Source organism: Bos javanicus, chromosome 2 (assembly GCF_032452875.1).
Source record: "Bos javanicus breed banteng chromosome 2, ARS-OSU_banteng_1.0, whole genome shotgun sequence".
In the NCBI taxonomy this organism is placed as follows: Eukaryota; Metazoa; Chordata; class Mammalia; order Artiodactyla; family Bovidae; genus Bos; species Bos javanicus.
Genome location: NC_083869.1, coordinates 30,732,933 through 30,753,119, shown reverse-complemented (window position 1 = coordinate 30,753,119; position 20,187 = coordinate 30,732,933). Strand labels below are relative to the sequence as shown.

Here is a 20,187-nt window from a genome sequence, read left to right as displayed (position 1 = left end):
TCTAATAGCCCATTTTCTTCTTTCGTACATGTATTTTTCCACCACATCAGTATCCAGCTAAGTCTCCTTAATTGACATCTGGCTTTATAGACCTTTTGATGGGTTAGTTCTGGGTCTGCATATTTTTGTAAGAGTCAAATATATATTTTAAAAATAGTATGTTAAAGAGAGGCTTATATTTAAGCCTTCTCTCTAGTATCTATGTATTAGTTTGGCTGATGTAACAGAATAATAGCCACTTTAGCTACACTATAGAATATAGCTTACGGTTAAGGATATTATGTAGCTTAAAGAAAATAAAAGTTTGTTTCACCCTAAACCTAAAGGTCTAAGCCTAAGCAGCCCACTGCCTGGAAAATCCCATGGACGGAGGAGCCTGGTAGGCTGTAGTCCATGGGGTTGCTAAGAGTCGGACACGACTGAGCAACTTCACTATCATTTTTCACTTAAATGCATTGGAGGAGGAAATGGCAACCCACTCCAGTGTTCTCGCCTGGAGAATCCCAGGGACGGCAGGGCTTGGTGGGCTGCCGTCTATGGGGTCGCACAGAGTCGGACACGACTGAAGCGACTTAGCAGCAGCAGCAGCAGCCCATTTGGCGGCTCCCTGGTTGAGGGAACTCAGGCTACTTCTATCCTGTTGACCTTTGATATTTCACATACAATTTGTAGGTTGACTCGTCTCCTGCCAGCATGTTCCATTCTCACTCGTGGGTAGGGGATAAGAAAAGAATGATGAGGAAAAAGACACCTCTTTTAAACACAAGACCTAGAAATTGCCCATATGATTTTTACACATCCCCACTGGTTAGAACCTAGACACTTCATCACCCCATTTCACTGTCAGGGAGGCTGTGTGACTAGCTTGAAATGACATTAGCAGAGAAATAGTCAAAATATTGGTAAAAGAACTACCAGTCTCTATGCTATTAACCTGTAATATCCCATTTTCTCCTCCTCCAACCCAGACCTCCTGCCTTTAAATCCACTTGTTCCTCACCTTTCTGAAGATTCGTACCCAGGCCTTTTGTATGACAGTTAGTTTATTGGTTCTTTGATGTCCTTGCCCAGCAGAGTCTTCAGTTATCAGATATCATGGTGTGATGTCATTAATCTCTCTCCAGCTCTTCCAGTTCCCACTTTTGAACCTCAGACTCCTCTTATAGGTGGCTGTTGCCTTGGCTTTTTGCCTCTTACCATCACTTTTTCTAACACCCTTCCTTTCGATTTTGGGCTTCCCTGTTGGCTCAGACGGTAAAGCGTCTGCCTGCAATGAGGGAGACCTGGGTTCGATTCCCGAGTCGGGAAGATTCCCTGGAGAAGGAAATGGCAATCCACTCCAGCACTCTTGCCTGGAAAACCCCATGGACGGAGGAGCCTGATAGGCTACAGTCCATGGGGTCACAAAGAGTCGGACACAACTGAGCGACTTCACTTTCACTTTCCTTTCAATTTTAGAGCAGTCTCAAGTGAAATGACCCTAACTGTCTCCTCTCTGCAAAAGTTATGTTCTCCTTGTCTAGCATTTTCCTGGACTCCACAGGAAGTCTACCAGCCTCATTTTCCCGTTCCTCCCTGGAGCTTTCTCTTGCCAACCACCCCACCCCACCCCCAGTCCCTGCAAACAATAACAAGAGTCCTAGCTGCCTGCACTGTTACTCCAGTCAGTTGCTTTGTTTCTTCTTTCATCCTGGGTTGGGCCCTAAAGATAATTCAGAAAAGTCATCCTGGAATTTAGGGGGAAAGAGCAGAAGGAAAATAGCCCTTGTTTTACATAATTTGGTCTTTTTAATAAGGACATTTTATTAAATATTTTATTTACCTTAGACTTTTCCCGATATATTCAGAAGCTAAAGGGTTTATCAAAACAGAACTGTGTTGGGATTCTGCGTATCTATGCCCCAGCCTGGTTCCGTGAGACCTCCTGAGGGCATGAACAAAGCCTCCTTGCCTGCGCTGCAGAATCACACAGAGGGCTTCTGTCAAGCCAGCCCTTTCTTCTTCCTAAAACGGCCTCCAAAGGCAGCCTTTTTCCCCCTTTGATGTAAGCTCACAATTTCCTCACTTTCAGGGATTTAAATTACAACAAATGTTCTGTGGGTTCACCTGTTTTTTTTTTTTTCCGTCTTGTATTTTTTTCCCATTGAGCTGAAATTCACATAAAATCAACATTTTAAAGTATACACTCAATGTAGGATATATTTTTAAAATTTCACCTTGATTTTCTTCATTTTTACCATAAAGGGTCAAGATACCCTTTCTTTTTTGTAATTTTTAAATAAAAATTGTATATATGGAAGGTATACAACATGATGTCTTATTATATACATATACAGTGAAATGATCACTCTAGTGAGGCTAGTTAATATATCCATCTCCCCGTATAGTTACCATTTGTGTGTGTGTGTGTGGTTGGAGCACCTAAAATCTCCTCTCTTAACAAAGTTCTGGTCTACAGTACAGTATTAAGTAGAGTCTTCATGCTGTACATTAGCTGTCTAAACTTATTCATCCTGTATCACTGCAACTTTATGAAGGTTCACCGTTCTGAAGTACCGTGGTATCTACAGAGTCTATTGCTGGCCAGCTGCTCTCCTCCATTGCTAAACTGGGGCCTCATAAATTTCCTTTACAAAGCTTTACAAAAGCTGCCTGGTTTCTGCTTCTTAACCAAGAAGGCTTCTTTCCATCCCACAGCTCTCAAGGAAAGCCGAACACACTGAAGTTCTCACCTTTCCTTCCCAGCCTTTTCCTATTTCCTCCTCCTTCCTAACACCTCATTCTTTTATTTATTCTGTCCACTCCAGTAGTCTCACCTACCATTCACTAGGAATTGCTTAGGTGCCAGACGTTATACGTGTTAATCTCCACATCCCAGCGAGGTAGATATTTTCGTTGTACAGAGAGGAAACAGGCAAGAGAGGTTACAAAGCCTGAAGAAGGTGGGAAGCTAAATAGTGGCTGAGCCAGGATTGAAATCCCAGTCTGGCTGGGAAGCCGACACTGTGTCACACTGCCCTTCAGACGTACATGCTCTGCTTTTAAAGAGGTCACACAGAGGAATTGAAACAACATGACAGTCCAAAGGATTCGATTTCAAATCCTGACTCCATCGTTTGTTTGTGTCCTAGCCAAGTTACTAAACTTCTGAGTTCATTTTCTCACTTGTAATATGGGGCCAATGATCAGTTCTTTCATTCAAAAAAATATTATGGAACATGTTTTTTTAAAAGAATTTTTTGATGTGGACCATTTTTTGAAGTCTTTATTGAATTTGTTACAATGTTGCTTTTTTTTTTTTTTTAATCATTGGCTTATTGTCCATGAAACATGTGAGATCTTAGCTCCCCAACCAGGAATTGAACCAGCACTCCTTGCGCTGGAAGGCAAAATTCTAACCACTGGACCATGGGGGAAGTCCCTGTGGAGTACTTTTTATATGCTGACCACAGTTCTAGGTTCTGAGGGCACAGCCTCGGGTAGGTAGATGTTACCCTGCTCTCAAGGAACTAACATGTTAGTGGGAAAGCAGATAATGAATATACATATCTTGTAAGCACTTTAAAGAAAAATAAAATAGGGGAAAGGAGAGCGTGAAAGAAAAGAGGGGAAGACAAGACTGTTCCAAGAATGTAAAACTTAAGCGGAGACCCGTAATAAATAAGGAGCAATACACAGAGGGAGCAATGTGGTTATTCTGGGATAAGAATATTCTAGGCAGGAGAGTGGAAAGGGCCAAAAGCAAGATTTAGTAGTAACTAACACAAAAGCTTGTAACTATTAAATTAATCCTGACAGTGCATACAGACTGGTGTATTTCAGGTGCATAAATATTGTGTTTTCTTCTTCAAAGTTTTCGTGTGTTGCTAACACTCGATAGTTCCTTGTGTAAAGCATCGGCGAGAGCTGCACACGTCTTAAAACTTCCTGTTTTACTTCACTGCCAAGATGCACAGTTTCTTTGTGCCTGCTGCCAACACCTTTTACTGCCCTCGCTGTCTCCTCTTTGTACCCAGTGGCCAAGTAGCTTCACCCCAGGGTGGACCAATCTCTCCCAGTGTGGAAACTCTTTATTCTGCCAAGCTCTTTAACACAAGGATAATGTTACTTATGTTTATCCTCAAACCATAGAAAATCCCTACTCCTGCCTGTAGCTTCCCATACCCCCAGCCCCATCCCACTTCCCCAGGAGCACAATGAACAGCTTCTTCCTTTTTTCTCCAGCAGCACTCCCCTTGCGGTTGTACAGACGGCGTCTCTGGCCTCCTTGTTTCTGATGTGATACATGTTGCTTATTCTGGCTTTATGTTTTCATGCACTTTGGAGAAGAGGTTCTTCATGGCTTCCTTTGAGTACCCCTCAGCTCCTGTGACACTTTTCTCTTTTACTCCTACCTGGTTTTCTCAGATATGCTCTTAAAGATTCTTCTTGTCACCCAGGACTTGACAGTGTTGAGACATTGTGGAACCCATTTAACTGGGCTGGATGTTGCCCTTCAATATTCTTCTCCTCAGAGCCTGAGAAGACCTCTTCCTCTGATACAAGCCCACCCATCTCCTCTCTTCAGCAGGTGCAATCATTTCCTTTTCATTTTCTTGATTTCTGTGTCTTCCAAGCTGAGCTTTCCATCGCCTGAAATCCTCTGCCACCCTGCCTGCAAGGCCTTTCGCACTAGCTGCTCTTGCTGTGCTATGGTAGCCACAGGTAGCTTCCCTGAGTTCTCTTTCATTCTGGACCCTTGAAGTAGGCATAGCCCACTTTTACTGAGAAACTATTTGTGGCAATCTGCTAGAAATAGCCTTTCCCCCTCGTCTAAAAGGACGCACTGACAGTCTCTCCATTTTGAAAGCCCTCTTCTCCCTTAACATTGTACTTGATCACACCACATGCAAACCATGCTTTTGGTGCCCTCTCTTGGAGCCACTGTGGAATTCTTGAAGAAGAGAATGGGTCGTTTTTAGCTTCAGCCTGTTCGATGTATGGATACATATTAGAGTGTGATACACATTAAGTTTGAGAAAATATTCATGGATCACATATGACCCTGCTCAGAGGGGTGATCTGCTTCTTCAGGCTCTCGCCAAGTTGTTCTCCTGATGTTCCTCCCTCCTTTCTGCTTCGGGTCCCATGGATAGATAGAGGACCACTGTGTATGCTCACCATTTGCCTCCTCCTGACTCATTAAATAATGTGCAACAACAGCGGATCCCATGACCCTGGAACTCTCCCACATTCACTTCACTTGGCGTAGCTGCGCTTTCTCATTCCCCAGTTCATGCACCTCTTTCACATAGGAAAAGCGCCCATGATTTTTTTCCCACATGCTTTGAATTCAGGAGGGTGCATGTGATCCATCCATCTCTGTGAAATAGCTGAAGCATCATAAGGTCATTTGGGTACCTGTCAAGTCAGGAGATTGGAGAAGGAAATGGCAACCCACTGCAGTGTTCTTGCCTGGAGAATCCCAAGGACGGGGGAGCCTGGTGGGCTGCCGTCTATGGGGTCGCACAGAGTCAGACACGACTGAAGCGACTTAGCAGCAGCAGCAGCAAGTCAGGAGAGAGGGCAGAGTCGGAGGCAGAGTGTAATCTTCCTCCAGATACCGTGATATAGTCTCCAAGTGAGAAGTGAAGCTATCTCTAGTTATGTTTCATTCAGAAACCAAATTAGTAAACATGAAATTCCAGAACCGTCAAATTACTGGGTTCATGAAAATGTGAAGCATCAGCTGAGCATTAGTCCTATTTGATCACCCTTTCTTTATTCCATTTAAAAGTTTTCATCTTTATTTATCTTCATTTTGCACTCTACTATTCATTGATTCCCTCTTTTAATCCTGGACGCCCTGCCTGCTGTATTCAGCAGATTGTTCCTTCTCTCAGATCTAGAGGAGTCTAAGCTGATTTCCTGTGGTTCAGTTCTCAACCACTTAAAAGAAAGGTTGCAGCTTTTTCTTTTGTAGTCAGGTGGGTTTGATTGTTTAAAACAAGCTTTCTTTCAAAGAATCTCAACAGACTGTACAAAACCTTAATCTTCGTATCTGTATATAGACTAAAATAAGACCTGGGGTGCACCATCCGAGGTGCTTGTTCTTTGATTTTTAAAGACATTTTAAAGCTCCTTTTTGTCTCCTTTTCTGCCTGAAAAATTAAATTCTAGTGTTTTTGGTGAACAATGTATTAATCTTAATCATGCATACATATTTTGGATTGGTCTTTTCTCTTTCTTCTAAAACGGCATTTAGCATTGAAATTTTTATTTCTTCTACTGCTAAATCTGATTCCCTTTCCTCCAGTGTTATTCACCCTGCTTTGTTGCCTTTCTTGGTTTGCCCATTTGTAATGCCTTTTCCTTAATCACTTTGAAATCCACCGTATTTTCTCCCGTTAGCATACATCCTCCCTAGGGCACTAGCTGTAGCAAGTGGTGGACACATTTTGGGCACTCATGAGAACCTGTCATGGAGCTTTGTCCCTTCAGTTGGACGCCAATAATTTCTCCAGCCTGGGTCTCCAGGATCCTCCCCAAAACTGCTCTTCCACAGCATCTCTTTTCCTCCCCGATACCAGATGAAAAACAAGGTAGAACTTCATATTTACCCTGGACATGGATATCTCTCCCTCATGGTGAATTTCAGCACCATTTTAAGAGACATTGACCTTGCACAGCTATCCTCCAGTGGGAATGTTATCAGAAATTCTTTTATATCTCTTATCATAAAATTGCTAATATTCAACATGTTCCATGTCAGCCCTTCAGTCCCTCAAAACTGGTGGAGCAAAGGCCTATTGCCCTCATTCATTCAACAAACATTTGTTGAAAGCCTACCCGGGGACACACAGGAACATGTGGATGCCCTGGGGAGATGAATTGTTTGTTCCACATCCTCTTACTAGGGCCAGGGTTTTCAATTATTTGTATACCTTTTTCATTATGTTTAAAATGAGAGATTTATTACCTGCACTACACATTATATAGCTTTACAACTTAAATGTAATTGCCTCGCTATTGCAATTTTCTGAACCAGATCACTTCTGAGGAGGCATAGAAGACGGTTTTTAATTTAAATGATAAAATAAATCACATGTTCCTGGTAAACAGTAGTTATGCCATATATCAGGCACTTCCAGTATTTCAGCTCCCAATGACTACTACTTCAGGCAACTGACTTAGTAGCTGGGTGAGGGTGGGCACTGTGTGTGCAGGGAAATGGCTGTTCCTTTCCTTGCAAGAAGCAGCCTGGGGTGTGTGCCATGCGTATCCTCAACAAAGATAAGTGGTGACAGTGAAGGCTTTTTTATATACTTTAGTGGGAATGAGACCAATTTACAAGTTGCCAGTCTCTAGAAATCCAGCTTTACTGGCACATATATTTTATTTATTCCTGTGATATTCTAATACCCCGTTATGGATGCCCTAAAAGGAACCCTTGGCAACCACCCAGTTGTCCTGCCCTTAATATACCAGGGATATTAAGGGAAAGCCAGATGCACTCCATGCTCTGAAAGACCTCAACCCAATAAAAGAGGCAGCAGTGAAAACAGATTAGTTGCACAAACTAGTAATCAGGCAATCAGAATATGTCTTCTGCTTAAATGATATTTTATAGCAGTAATCTATTTTATAATTCAGAGTTCAGCAAACTACAGTCGTTGCAAGCCTAGCCTCTCCTGCACCCGCTTTAGTAAGTCGAGTTTGACTGGAGCACAACCATCCTTGTCCATTTACATATTACACATTGTCTGTGGCTACCTTTGCACTGTAATGGCAGAGTGGAATAGCTGCAGGAGACAGAATGGCCTGCAAAACCAAAATGTTATTATCTGGCCCTTTACAGAAAAAAGGTTTGTTGACCCCTGCAATAAAATATGCATGAACCTATTTCAAAGTGATGAGTTCAAATACTGTTGGCACTTAAAGCTTTCAACTCGAGAATTGCTTGGAATATTTTCACAATTTCTGTGCAGTGTGGTCAAACCTAGAAACAATAATGAAATATGACCATCCTCACACGAGCAATAATAGAATACCATTAAGCATTGTATAAATGCTTAGAATACTGCCTAGGTACTAATTCTGAATTTAGTGAGAAAATGTTCTTTGTATTTTCTTAGCAATGTCGCAAGCCTGACATCCTATTAAGAAAAAAGAAAGTGAAATAAGAAAAACCAAATGTTTTCTCTTTCTTCAACAGTCTCTCCCTGCAATGGGATTTGAGAGTCTTACATTTACATTTTTCAAATCTAAATCTAGAAATCAACAAATTGAAACCATTTGTGTTTAAAGAAATTCTCCAGTAGAATACTTGACTGTGATTCATTAAAAAAAAAAAACAAAAAAAACCTTGGATTAAATGAACGTCTCCTCATGGGATAGTCCCAATAAATATGGTTGTGGCATACCTCATGATTCGCTTACATTTTTATTTTGCTACTGTGTTTATCAGAATTTGCACTGTCCAGTCTAGTTGAACGACAAGGACAAAGCGACTTAGGCAGCTGTCAATTTCCATTTCCTATCTGCAGAGTAGAAGCCCTTTATTTCATTTGTAGGACTGTGCCAAGAGTTAATGAGATCAAATCTGAAAAACACTGAGCACTGTGGTATAAATGTGAACATGTTTATTTTCTTTCTCTTTTTTTAATACAGTCTGTGATATTTGACCATTCTTTCATGTCATGCTTAATGCAAATATTCCTGTCACCTTAAACATAGCAAAAGGACCACCCGAGTGAACCAGATGCTCACTGAATGGTTAAGCTGATTCCTTGTCTCTGAAAGCCTTCATCTCTGTCATTACCTGATAATACCATTTCAAGTGATTAAAACGTAGGGATGCTCACTCCAGAGGGCTGAAAATGTAATAATATTGTTAAAAGAAAGGCAACCAGCACTGTCTTTTATTGTTTCTGTCACTTAAATCACCTGTAACTACATTGGACTACAGATCATTAACCTCCCAGAGTCAGCAGGTTTTGGGTTTCTATCTTTCAGGAAGAATGCAGTGGTCTATCATGAAACCTCAGATTCTGGCATTCATTGTATTTTGATCTTGTTATTTTTCTAGAATGTCTTATGAACCAGCCTGGGAAATATTTACTTTTTAATTACAAGAAGAAAGAAATCTCTTCTGATAATTGGAGCTTCTTTAGTCTTGCTTTATTCAACATGCTAATGCCTTTCTTTGTTTTCCACCTAATAACTTCAATCCCCTAGTTTACAAGCTTTCTGAGACACCCTGCCGAGAACAGACTAAAAATCCAGTCTCCTAATCACAAAATCTGAGTTTAAAACCAAGCTGGTCTATTCTGTGTTGTACTGTGTCTAACTCCTGTGTTTATTTCTTGAGTGCTAAAAATAGTGCCTGGCATATAGCAGGTGCTCAATAAACATCTGTTAAATTTAACTAGTAACTATAGTATAAACAGAACTTCATCTGCAACCATCCACTCTGTGGTCCCTAAATGTGTTCTGCCACTGGCAACCTTGGGGTTCTTTTCAGTACCATTGAAATCTTACCCACACTTCCAAGGCCCTGCTCCATAAAACCTTTCCTGATCCTTCAGTAGCCAAGATGAATTTCTCCATTGAGTTTTCATAGCATTCCCTATTTATTTTATAATATTAAAGCAATCCATTCATTCTGCAAGTATTTATTTGTTGTAAAATATTATTTATAAAATATGCAGTGAACACCCATTCTGCAATGTTCCAGCACTGAAGATACAGCGGTGAAAAGACTGATAAGGCCCTGTCAGTTTATATGCTGATGGTCATAATGATAGCAGACAAATGTATAATATCAGGCAGTGATAGGGACTCTGACAACAAAGGAGGTAAAGGATTGAAGAATGATGGATGGGCTTCTCTGAGCAAAAGGCACGTGAACAGAGACCTGGATTACACGAGGAAGTGTGCAAGGCCTTGTGCTAGGGGCTGAAAAGATAAAGACGTGAAGCATGCTCCTTGCTCTCATCAACATGGATAAACTGACCTGCTAGGCGATAATTATTGCACACAGTTTCACTTTTCACTTTCATGCATTGGAGAAGGAAATGGCAACCCACTCCAGTGTTCTTGCCTGGAGAATCCCAGGGATGGGGAAGCCTGGTGGGCTGCCGTCTATGGGGTTGCACAGAGTCGGACATGACTGAAGCGACTTAGCAGCAGCAGCAGCAGCTGTGTCGGAAAACTACAGCTAACACGACCTCTAGAGGAAAGCCATTCTAGCGCCTGTTGCCTTGCTATTTTAGGTACTTCTGTGTTCCTTGCTATATTGTCAATTTGTCTAGGAAGAAATGACAGATTGTTCATCTTGGTGTCCACCAGCGTGCTCGCGGTGCCTGGTGCCTTCCCGGCCCAGCAGACTGGTAGGCTCGGCCAGTGCGGTCCTGAGCAGAACCTTCCCTGCAGAGCCTGCAGCTGGGGGAGAAGGCGCCTGGAGTTCCTTCCGGGCGTTCTCTGCAGAGGGAGCCAGTTGCTCTCCTCTGTGAATTACTGTCCACACTGAGAACCCCGCAGCAGAGAGTCTGATGAGTGGGAGAGCTGCCAGAGCAGTGCGAGGAGGCTGGGCCCTCCGGCCGCCAGTGAGGTTCATCCTCTAGCTTTCTGTTTGAAAAACTTACTGTGATCACAGTGGAGATGAGTGGGCGGAACTTGGAGAAAGTCGTACTCTTTTTCTGTCCGCATATATATATATCAAAAATGTATTCCAGTACCACACGGGGCAATTTGATTTATCCAGGTTGACAAAACCCTGCCTCTCTTTTTTCCCTGGAAAAGAAAGAATTTTAATTGGAAACTAAATTCCAAAGTCTTCAGAAACTGTAACCCTTATTCACAAGGCATGTCTGAGAGTTTACTGTCTGGGATAATTGTCTGCTTTAATAAGTTGGTTGGCCATTTAATAAAATGGTTGGCCATTTGTTGAAGCAGAAAGAAAGACAGCAAGGAAGAAAGAGCAAGTGCGTGATTTGTATGCAGGTAGAAACATGGCATCATAGAGTGCTGATGCATGCAGTACAAATAGCTATTTTGAATCCCTAATCTTATTTGTTACACTATTTACATATGAGGTAATATCATCCTGCCTACACACAGTATCTCACCTAATGGTGAAACTAGTCTGGACTGGTCTAGATTTTGTGTCAGACAGCAGAAGTCATCTCGGAGTTGTGGCCGTAGTCCAATGCAAGCGCAGCAGGATTGCACGTGAGAATGACCCGATTCTGCAGAATTGAAAATCTGTTTCAGAGTCATAGGGAATCGTTGCATGATAAAAAGTGCAACCTCGCCTCTCTCCCTAGCTCTTTTCTTCCTCTGCACTTCGTTTGCCTCCTGAATTGCTCCCCTGAGAGCTGCAAGGCACATCCTTTCATTATGCAAAGCCCTTTAGCTCCCTCCAGCTTCTGCTCTCAAACATTCAAACACAGCATGGGAGTGGCAGACTAAAGAGTAAAGAAACCTGGTTCTTGTTCTAACAAGTTCCTACATCTGTGTAAACACATGACACTGTTTTAGTAGTGTTCCTACAAACATTAAGAAAAACAATGTCTTCCATTGGGTCAAATGAACATCCTTATCTTATCAGCTTGGGGCCAGTGGCAAACTCATTATGTCAGCAGATTGGCAATTTATGCGGAAGCCACATAGAAATTGCCAGGGTTATAGGTGCTTAATATATGTTTATTCAATGAACGAATAAATATGAATGTGTGCCTGCATAATTGGGTGCATAAATTAGGTGTTTATTTGTGAGGAACTCTTTGAAGGAGTGAATAACATAGGAGGATGATCTGTTTTCAGAGATTTGAAATGAGGAAAGCTATTCTAACTATATGAGGAAAACTATTCTAACTCCCATCATAGACATATGCCTTGAGGTGCTTCAGGAGCGCTGATGTATTTGCCTTATTCAGGTTCATCTCTCCCGTTTAATTCTCATAACTTATAGCATTGATGTGCAACACAGGAGAGGTAATTACTGTTACTGTGTACAACCTTGGCTTCACTAGAACCAAATTAGCAATCAACCAGATACTTGAAATAAATGGATATATGACTATTTAGACATACCTCTATGTTATTTGTATATATAACTACACATATATTTGAATTCTAGCAAAACCTAGACTCTATGGATATTCTTCCCATCCATTCCAAAATTCCATCATGATAATTCTCCTACTCTTGTATTATTTTTTAAGTAATTAGAGAATTAAGCATTAGTTGACTGATAACCGACAAATTCTTTTGCTTTTTACCGATGCTGGAGCAGAGCACACAGAGATTTGGTTTATGACTAGTGGCTTGGGATTGAGGGCAGTAGGGACTGGGCAGTAGGGTTGACCCCTATGTAAGAAAACCAGCAATCCTACTCATAGTATCATGGCATATGGCTCTGATCTAGGCCACTTATTTCCTTTTAGCTAAAATGGCTGATATGGTGAAAAGAAGTATGGCAGAAGATAGTGTGGGATCAAGGAAATAGGCAGGTCATAGAGCTTTGATTCTTGGTTGATTCAACAAGTCTTATTCATAAAGTAGCTGGAATTGAAGGAGTAAAACCAAGTTCTGAGTAGGAGGAAACTAAATGAGACTAGGGTTCTCGATAAGAAAACTTCAGTTCTGACAAGGAAATGGAATTCGATTTCAGAACCAAGAATGAGGCTGATTTAACCTGTCTGAATCTTTAGGTAGAGATTGGTAGAAACACGACTGTCCAGTGATTGTGAAGGTGTCCTGTGAAGAAAGAACAGACCAATTGTATACCTGGCATGCTAATGGAGATGAAGTTATTAACATTTCTAGGTTCATCCGCATTGTCTCTGAATTAGTACTTAGCTGGTTGTGATGAGATAGACAAGAAATGACACATTCATAACTATTTTGAAGTAGTTTAAGGTCTTAAACATACTCTATGGAATCTATGTATAAGGACTTGTAGTTATGTTTAATGGAATTTTGAAAATGTGAAACATATGGTCATAAATGCTAGAGTATAAGATGACTCATTTATAGTAATGCCACTTCATGAATGCATTAAACAGTTTTATTGTCTTACATTCAAAAGAGATACTATGATCTTGAAGTACAAAACGGAGAATTTATGTCTGTAAGTTTTCTGCTTTTTGTGGCATTCACTGTAGAAAAGTTGGAAAATTCAAAACTGTAAAGAAATGGATTTTGTGAAACTGTAATACTATCACTCCAAGATGATCAATTGTGATGTATTTTCTCAGTATTTCTTTTGTGTGTTATTATATAGCTATTATATATTGGTAAACATTTGTTTTCTAATCTATTTTTTATACTGAACATTGTATCAGGCATTTTCCAGTATTATTAAAATGTCTGCAAAATCTTATTAATTTTATTGGCTACAGAACTATCCCTTCATATAGACAAAGCCTGTTTTTAACGCAACCATTTCTACAGTGTCAACTATTTAGGTGGTTTTCAGTTTGTCATTATTATACATAACTTAATGAACATTTTGGACACACACGTTTTAAAACTTCTGATTACTATATCCTTAAGGTCAGTTCCTAGATCCAGAATTATTTTTATTGAAAAAAAAAAAAAAGATGAAACTTTTCTGAGGTTCTTGGAATATACATTGAGAACTTGCCTTCTGAAAATGTTGTAATAATTTATATACCAATCAGTAGTATAGAAAAATGCTCATCTCTTTGTACTATTGCCACAACTTAAGGTTATTCTAATTTTTCATTATTTGCTAATTAAATGGGAAAAATTGTATTTTGTTATTGTTTTGATTTTTACTTATTTGATTATTAGTGAGTTTGAACACTTTTTATATATTTTAATCATTTACGTACCACTTTTTGTCACTTTTCTATTAACTTTGCTCAGCCGTCAGTTGTTGGAAAATGGCCTATGAACAGAGAAAAAGTACGGCTAATTCTCATTGTTCCTAGTAGTTATATATTCTATAAAGTTGCAGCAAACAATAAATTAGCAAATACTGAACCTCTGCTCCTGGGAAATATAGGGTCAGGTTTCTGGGAGCCTGTGGTCATGTTTTCATCCACCGGTCAATGCATACTTTGTTTAGTGTGTTTCTGTTTCAAGGTAGTAGTGGCAATGTTAGTTGCTCAGTTGTGTCCGATTCTGCGGCTCCATGGACTGTAACCCACCAGGCTTTTCTTTCCCAGCCAAGAATACTAGAATGGGTTGCCATTCCTTTCTCTGGGGGAATCTTCTCAACCCAGGGACTGAACCAAAGTTTCCTGCATTGCAGGCAGATTCTTTACCATCTGAGCTACCAGGGAAGCTTACCTAATTTTTATTCTTGATTGATTAACATTAAACTCATAGTCAACAGCACAGTGATTCATGCCCATACAAAGCTTATCTAGCATGACATCACAGCCTTGCACTTAGGGACACCGGACATTTCAGCATTATGTTTGGGGCCATTTTCAAACAGCAAACTGACCAACAAAAAGCCCCAAAGTGCATATCCTGTGACACTAAACATACCATGTGAAGGATGCTGGTTTACAATAGGAGAGCTGAAATAGATTCAAGCAGTCAGCTTGTTCAGCCTCAGCTGAGAACATGAGGCTACTCAGAGTTTGCACTGCTCTGGGCATGTCTGTCGGAGAAGCCAATGGCACCCCACTCTGGTACTCTTGCCTGGAAAATCCCATGGATGGAGGAGCCTGGTGGGCTGCAGTCCATGGGGTCGCTAAGAGTCAGACACGACTGAGCGACTTCACTTTCACTTTTCACTTTCATGCATTGGAAAAGGAAATGGCAACCCACTCCAGTGTTCTTGCCTGGAGAATCCCAGGGACGGGGGAGCCTGGTGGGCTGCCGTCTGTGGGGTCGCACAGAGTTGGACACGACTGAAGTGACTTAGCAGGGCATGTCTGTGAATGATCATGAAAGTACCATAAGTATTGACTGGAGGTTACAAATAAGTTTCAACAAGAAGAAAGTGAAAGTGAAGTCGTTGTCGTGTCCGACTCTTTGCAACCCCATGGACTGTAGCCTACCAGGCTTCTCTGTCCATGGGATTTTCCAGGCAATAGTCCTGGAGTGGATTGCCATTTCCTTCTCCAGGGGATCTTCCCAACCCAGGGATCTAACCTGGGTCTCCCACATTGTAGACAGATGCTTTACCATCTGAGCCACCAGGCGAATTCACAAATCTAGAATCGATGAATAATGAGGAATCACTATATCTTCATTATCTTAGTGATCTAGCCCCAGGTTAATGGTGATAAATATGGGTGGGTAAAGAAATGAATACACAAGTAAATGTAAATCAATTCTTGTTGACGGTAAAAGAAAAGTGTTGCTTAAATCCTATAATTTTGAGGTATAGAGAGGATTTGCAGTACCCACAACACAGAAGGAGCAAAACTGAGAGTAGTGAAGGATGTATGCTGACACCTGAGGAGAAAGTGTAGAACAGGGAAATGCGAAGGGCACCAGCATGAAGCCAGACAGAGTAGAACATGCGTCTCATCGACCAGCTTGTGACCTTGGATGAGAACCACTCTGGGCCTCTATTTTCTCCTACATAAAATCAAGATTAAAATATCTTCCTTAGACTAAACCTCACTTGGGGTACCTTTTGTCTCTTATTCAGCTACAACCCTAGGACCTTGTGTAATTCCCAAAATATATATGTCAGCTATGTTGGGTGTATATATATGTCAGATACTCAATGACAAAAATGTACCAAAAATGAAAAAAAAAGTATTTAAAGTCCAAAATATTGCAGATGGTGATTGCAGCCATGAAATTAAAAGACGCTTACTCCTTGGAAGGAAAGTTATGACCAACCTAGACAGCATATTAAAAAGCAGAGACATTACTTTGCCAACAAAGTTCTGTCTAGTCAAGGCTATGGTTTTTCCAGTGGTCACGTATGGATGTGAGAGTTGGACTATAAAGAAAGCTGAGCGCCGAAGAATTGATGCTTTTGAACTGTGGTGTTGGAGAAGACTCTTGAGAGTCCCTTGGACTGCAAGGAGATCCAACCAGTCCATCCTAAAGGAGATCAGCCCTGGGTGTTCATTGGAAGGACTGATGTTGAAGCTGAAACTCCAATACTTTGGCCACCTGACGCGAAGAGCTGACTCATTTGAAAAGACCCTGATGCTGGGAGGGATTGGGGGCAGGAGGAGAAGGGGACGACAGAGGATGAGATGGTTGGATGGCATCACCGACTCGATGGACATGAGTTTGAGTGAACTCTGGGAGTTGGTGATGGACAGGGAGGCCTGGCATGCTGCGATTCATGGGGTCTGAAAGAGTCGGATACGACTGGGCAACTGAACTGAGCTGAAAATACAAAATAGAGCATTTTCATTGTAAAACACTTGTCATATGGGATTAGTCCCTGCCAATGAATAGTTAACACATATTGATGTCTCCATTTCACATACTCTACTGCTCTATATAAATGATTTATGTCAATTCAAATTATATGATTTATTGATTTCTTTATTTTTATTTAACAAACACTTGCATAGTACTTACTATGCACCAAGCTTTATTTAATGCTTAACAAATATTAATTTGTTTAACCCTTGTTAACAACACTATACAGTGGGTTTTATTATTAAAACTATTTTATATTAGTACATGAGTCATAGAGGGAGTAAGTAACTTGTCCAAGGTCACACCACAAGCAAATGGCAGACCCAGGATTTGAACTAAGTGTTTTATCTTCGGAGTTCATGTTTATAACCTCTACTCTGTCACAACAGCCCTAGGAAATTTGAGATAAAGAAGCAGGGGTTAAGTCACTGACCTGAGTTGGCAATGAGCCTACTGGTGTGTCTGACTTTAAAACCTGTGTCATTACGATTTATAGCTCCAGGCCACTAGCATTCTGGTAATAAAACAGCAGAGGCTTACAACAGTTTACTACCTATGTTGCTTCTAACTGCTTCTAAAACAAAAGCATCTTGCTTTCTCTCTTCCTGTTTTCTTAATAATGCAGTTAGATTTTCATTGCTATAATTCCAGGTTTTTTTTTTTTTTTTCTGAGTCCTGAAAGCTGATTTTCATGGAACATGAAAGTGAAAGTCGCCCAGACCTGTCCAACTCTTTGTGACCTCATGGACTATACAGTCCATGGAATTCTCCAGGTCAGAATACTGGAATGGGTAGCCTTTCCTTTCTCCAGGGGATCTTCTCAACCCACAGATCGAACCCAGGTCTCCCCCATTGCAGGGGGATTCTTTACCAGCTGAGCCACTAGGGAAGCCCATACCTTGGCATAAGCCCTCTTTATTTTTATGGATGCCAATCCTTGACTAAAGTCTGATCTGACAAACATACTTACGTCATGGAACATAAGAAGGGAGAAAAAAGAGTCTTAGCCCATTCCAGAACTAAGAATGGGCAGGAGATTGTTAAGATTAACAGCTTGAGCCTTGGACTGATGCTGTCTGCATTCACATCAGGCTGCTCTGCTACCAGCTGTGAGGTTTTGGTAAATCGCTTCACCTCTCTGGACCTCAGTTTCATTTATAAAATTGAACAGTCTACCTATTCCAACAATGTTTGTATTGGTATGAAGATTCAAAGAATTAATACCTATGAAGCACTTAGAAAGGCCTTGGCACGTGGTCAACACACAAATAAAACTTCATCAATAGAAGCAGCATTTAAAAATTACCCAATTATCATTACTAGTTTTACAGCTTCACCACTTGTGTACTAGTAAGTTTTCAAACTTTGTGATTACACACCTCTACCATTAAAACTGGCCTATGTACAAATATCCTTACTTTATGTATAGATTGTCAAAATGTGTAGCAGTGGTTTGTAGTAATAGATTGCATGAAACTTTAAACTGGGTCACAGCAATGATTCACCAAGTCTTGGTTTATCTTTTCCTAATGCCCATAAGCTGCCCCTGGATTCTTGTACCCAGACCTCTCCTCCCCGAAGAGTTCTTTGCTCAAAGCTACGTATGGCCTTTTCTAGTCTTTCTCAGTTTCAACGGCTTGCTGTAGAAAAGAGGGTAACTTCTTCTGTCGAAGGAAAGTAATTATATCCATTACCATCTGGGAACAATAATAGTCCCTTAACTCTCTCAAGATTATTCAAGTACTCAAAAAACATCCTGTGTTATCCCTACTGAATCCTTGATCAAAGACCAGAAGTCTGGGGGGTCAAGGCAGGGTCGACCTCAAATTGATTCTGCTTCTCACATTTTTCCTTATGCCATCTCCCAGCACCAATTCCCTTTGGTGAGCGAATTGGTCCCTGGCAAGGGCTGGAGATAAAGTCACTTAAAACTTGAATTTAGAGTGCTGGCTTCAGCATCACTTATACTAAAATTGGAATAATCCAGAGAAGATTAGCCTGGTCCCTGCTCGAGGATGACATGCAAATTTGTGAAGTGTTCCAGACTTTTTTGACATATGTACACTACTATGTATGAAATGAGGGCAAGAGGGGAAGGGGGTGTCAGAGAGATGGTTGGATGACATCACTGATTCAGTGGACATGAGTTTGAGCAAACTCGGGGAGATAGTGAAGGACAGGGAAGCCTGGCGTACTGCAGTTCGTAGGATCACAGAATCAGATAGGACTTAGTAACAGACAACAACATGTAAAATAGATAACTAATGAGAACCTACAGTTTAGCACAGGAAACTCTACTCACTGTTCTGTGGTGACCTAAATAGGAAAGAAATCCAAAGAAGAGTGGATATATGTATATATATAACTGATTCACTTTGCTGTACAGCAGAAGCTAACACAACATTGTAAAGAAACTATACCCCAGTAATATATACGCCACATTTTTTTTAACTAAAAAGAAAACCTTAGACTTAGAGACATTGAAGACCATATATACATGAGAGGAGGTCAGGGAACTGGTTAGTGGAGAAAGCTGAGAACCAAGGATCCAAGGTTGAGTTCACTCCAGATGTAAAAGAAACATAGAAATCATTGAGAAGTGATGCTCTTGAAGATAGACGGGGTTGAATCCTACTTTTATGAAACTCAGTATACACATTCTGCTTATTTTTTTCTCTTCCATCCCAAAGAATAGAAAATCCTAAAATGTAGAAGGAAAAGAAACCTTTTTATGCCTTTGTTTGTCCTTCATAGCCCAAAGTCACATTTAGCTTTGGAAAAATATTTCCTGTAACAACCCATATGTCATATGAGTAGCATAGAAAAGGGGAAACATAGACCCGAGAAGGGGGACTGTTTCTATACATCCTGAGGTACCTGAGAGTATATGTGGATGCACACAGTTGACCCCCCATATTCGTGGATTCTGCATCTGCAGATTCAACCAACAAATGATCTCAAAATATTCAGAAAAAAACTCCAGAAAGTTTAAAAAGAGAAACATGAATTTGCTGTGCCCTGGCAACTATTTACATAATATTTACATTATATTTGCAATAATCTACATAGCATTTACATTGTGATGCTGGGAAAGATTGAGGACAGGATGAGAAGGGGACAACACAGGATGAGATGGTTGGATGGCATCACTGACTCAATGGGCACGAGTTTGAGCAACTTCCGAGAGAGTGAAGGACAGGGAAGCTTGGCATGCTGCAGTCCATGGGGTCGCAGAGTCAAACACGACTTAGCAACTGAACAGCAAGGTATTATAAGAAATAATGAGCTCATTTAAAGTATACAGGAGGATGTACATAGGTTATATGCAAATATTATACTACTTTACTTAAGGGACTTGAGTATGGACTTTGGTTCCATGGGGGTCCTGGAACCAATTTCCCATGGATTCCAATGGACACCTTTATCCCCCTATTTGCCCCATAGTTCAGTTCAGTTGCTCAGTCGTGTCTGACTCTGCGACCCCATGAATCGCAGCACGCCAGGCCTCCCTGTCCATCACCAACTCCTGGAGTTCACTCAAACTCATGTCCATCGAGTTGGTGATGCCAATCCAACCATCTCATCCTCTGTCGTCCCCTTTTCCTCCTGCCCTCAATCCCTCCCAGCATCAGAGTCTTTTCCAATGAGTCAACTTTTCTCACGAGGTGGCCAAAGTATTGGAGTTTCTGCTTTAGCATCATTCCTTCCAAAGAAATCCCAGGGCTGATCGCCTTTAGGATGGACTAGTTGGATCTCCTTGCAGTCCAAGGGACTCTCAAGAGTCTTCTCCAACACCGCAGTTCAAAAGCATCAATTCTTCGGCGCTCA

General features: G+C 41.0%; 1 protein-coding gene and 1 non-coding gene across 4 annotated transcripts in view; both read left to right on the top strand.

Annotated features, from left to right (window-relative positions):
- Nucleotides 1-20,187, top strand: part of CSRNP3 (cysteine and serine rich nuclear protein 3) — a 201,593-nt gene that overhangs the window by 140,655 nt on the left and 40,751 nt on the right. The window lies entirely within an intron of this gene.
- On the top strand, nucleotides 18,303-18,409 carry LOC133236513 (U6 spliceosomal RNA). Its single transcript, XR_009732917.1, has one exon. It is a non-coding gene; the product is annotated as a U6 spliceosomal RNA (small nuclear RNA).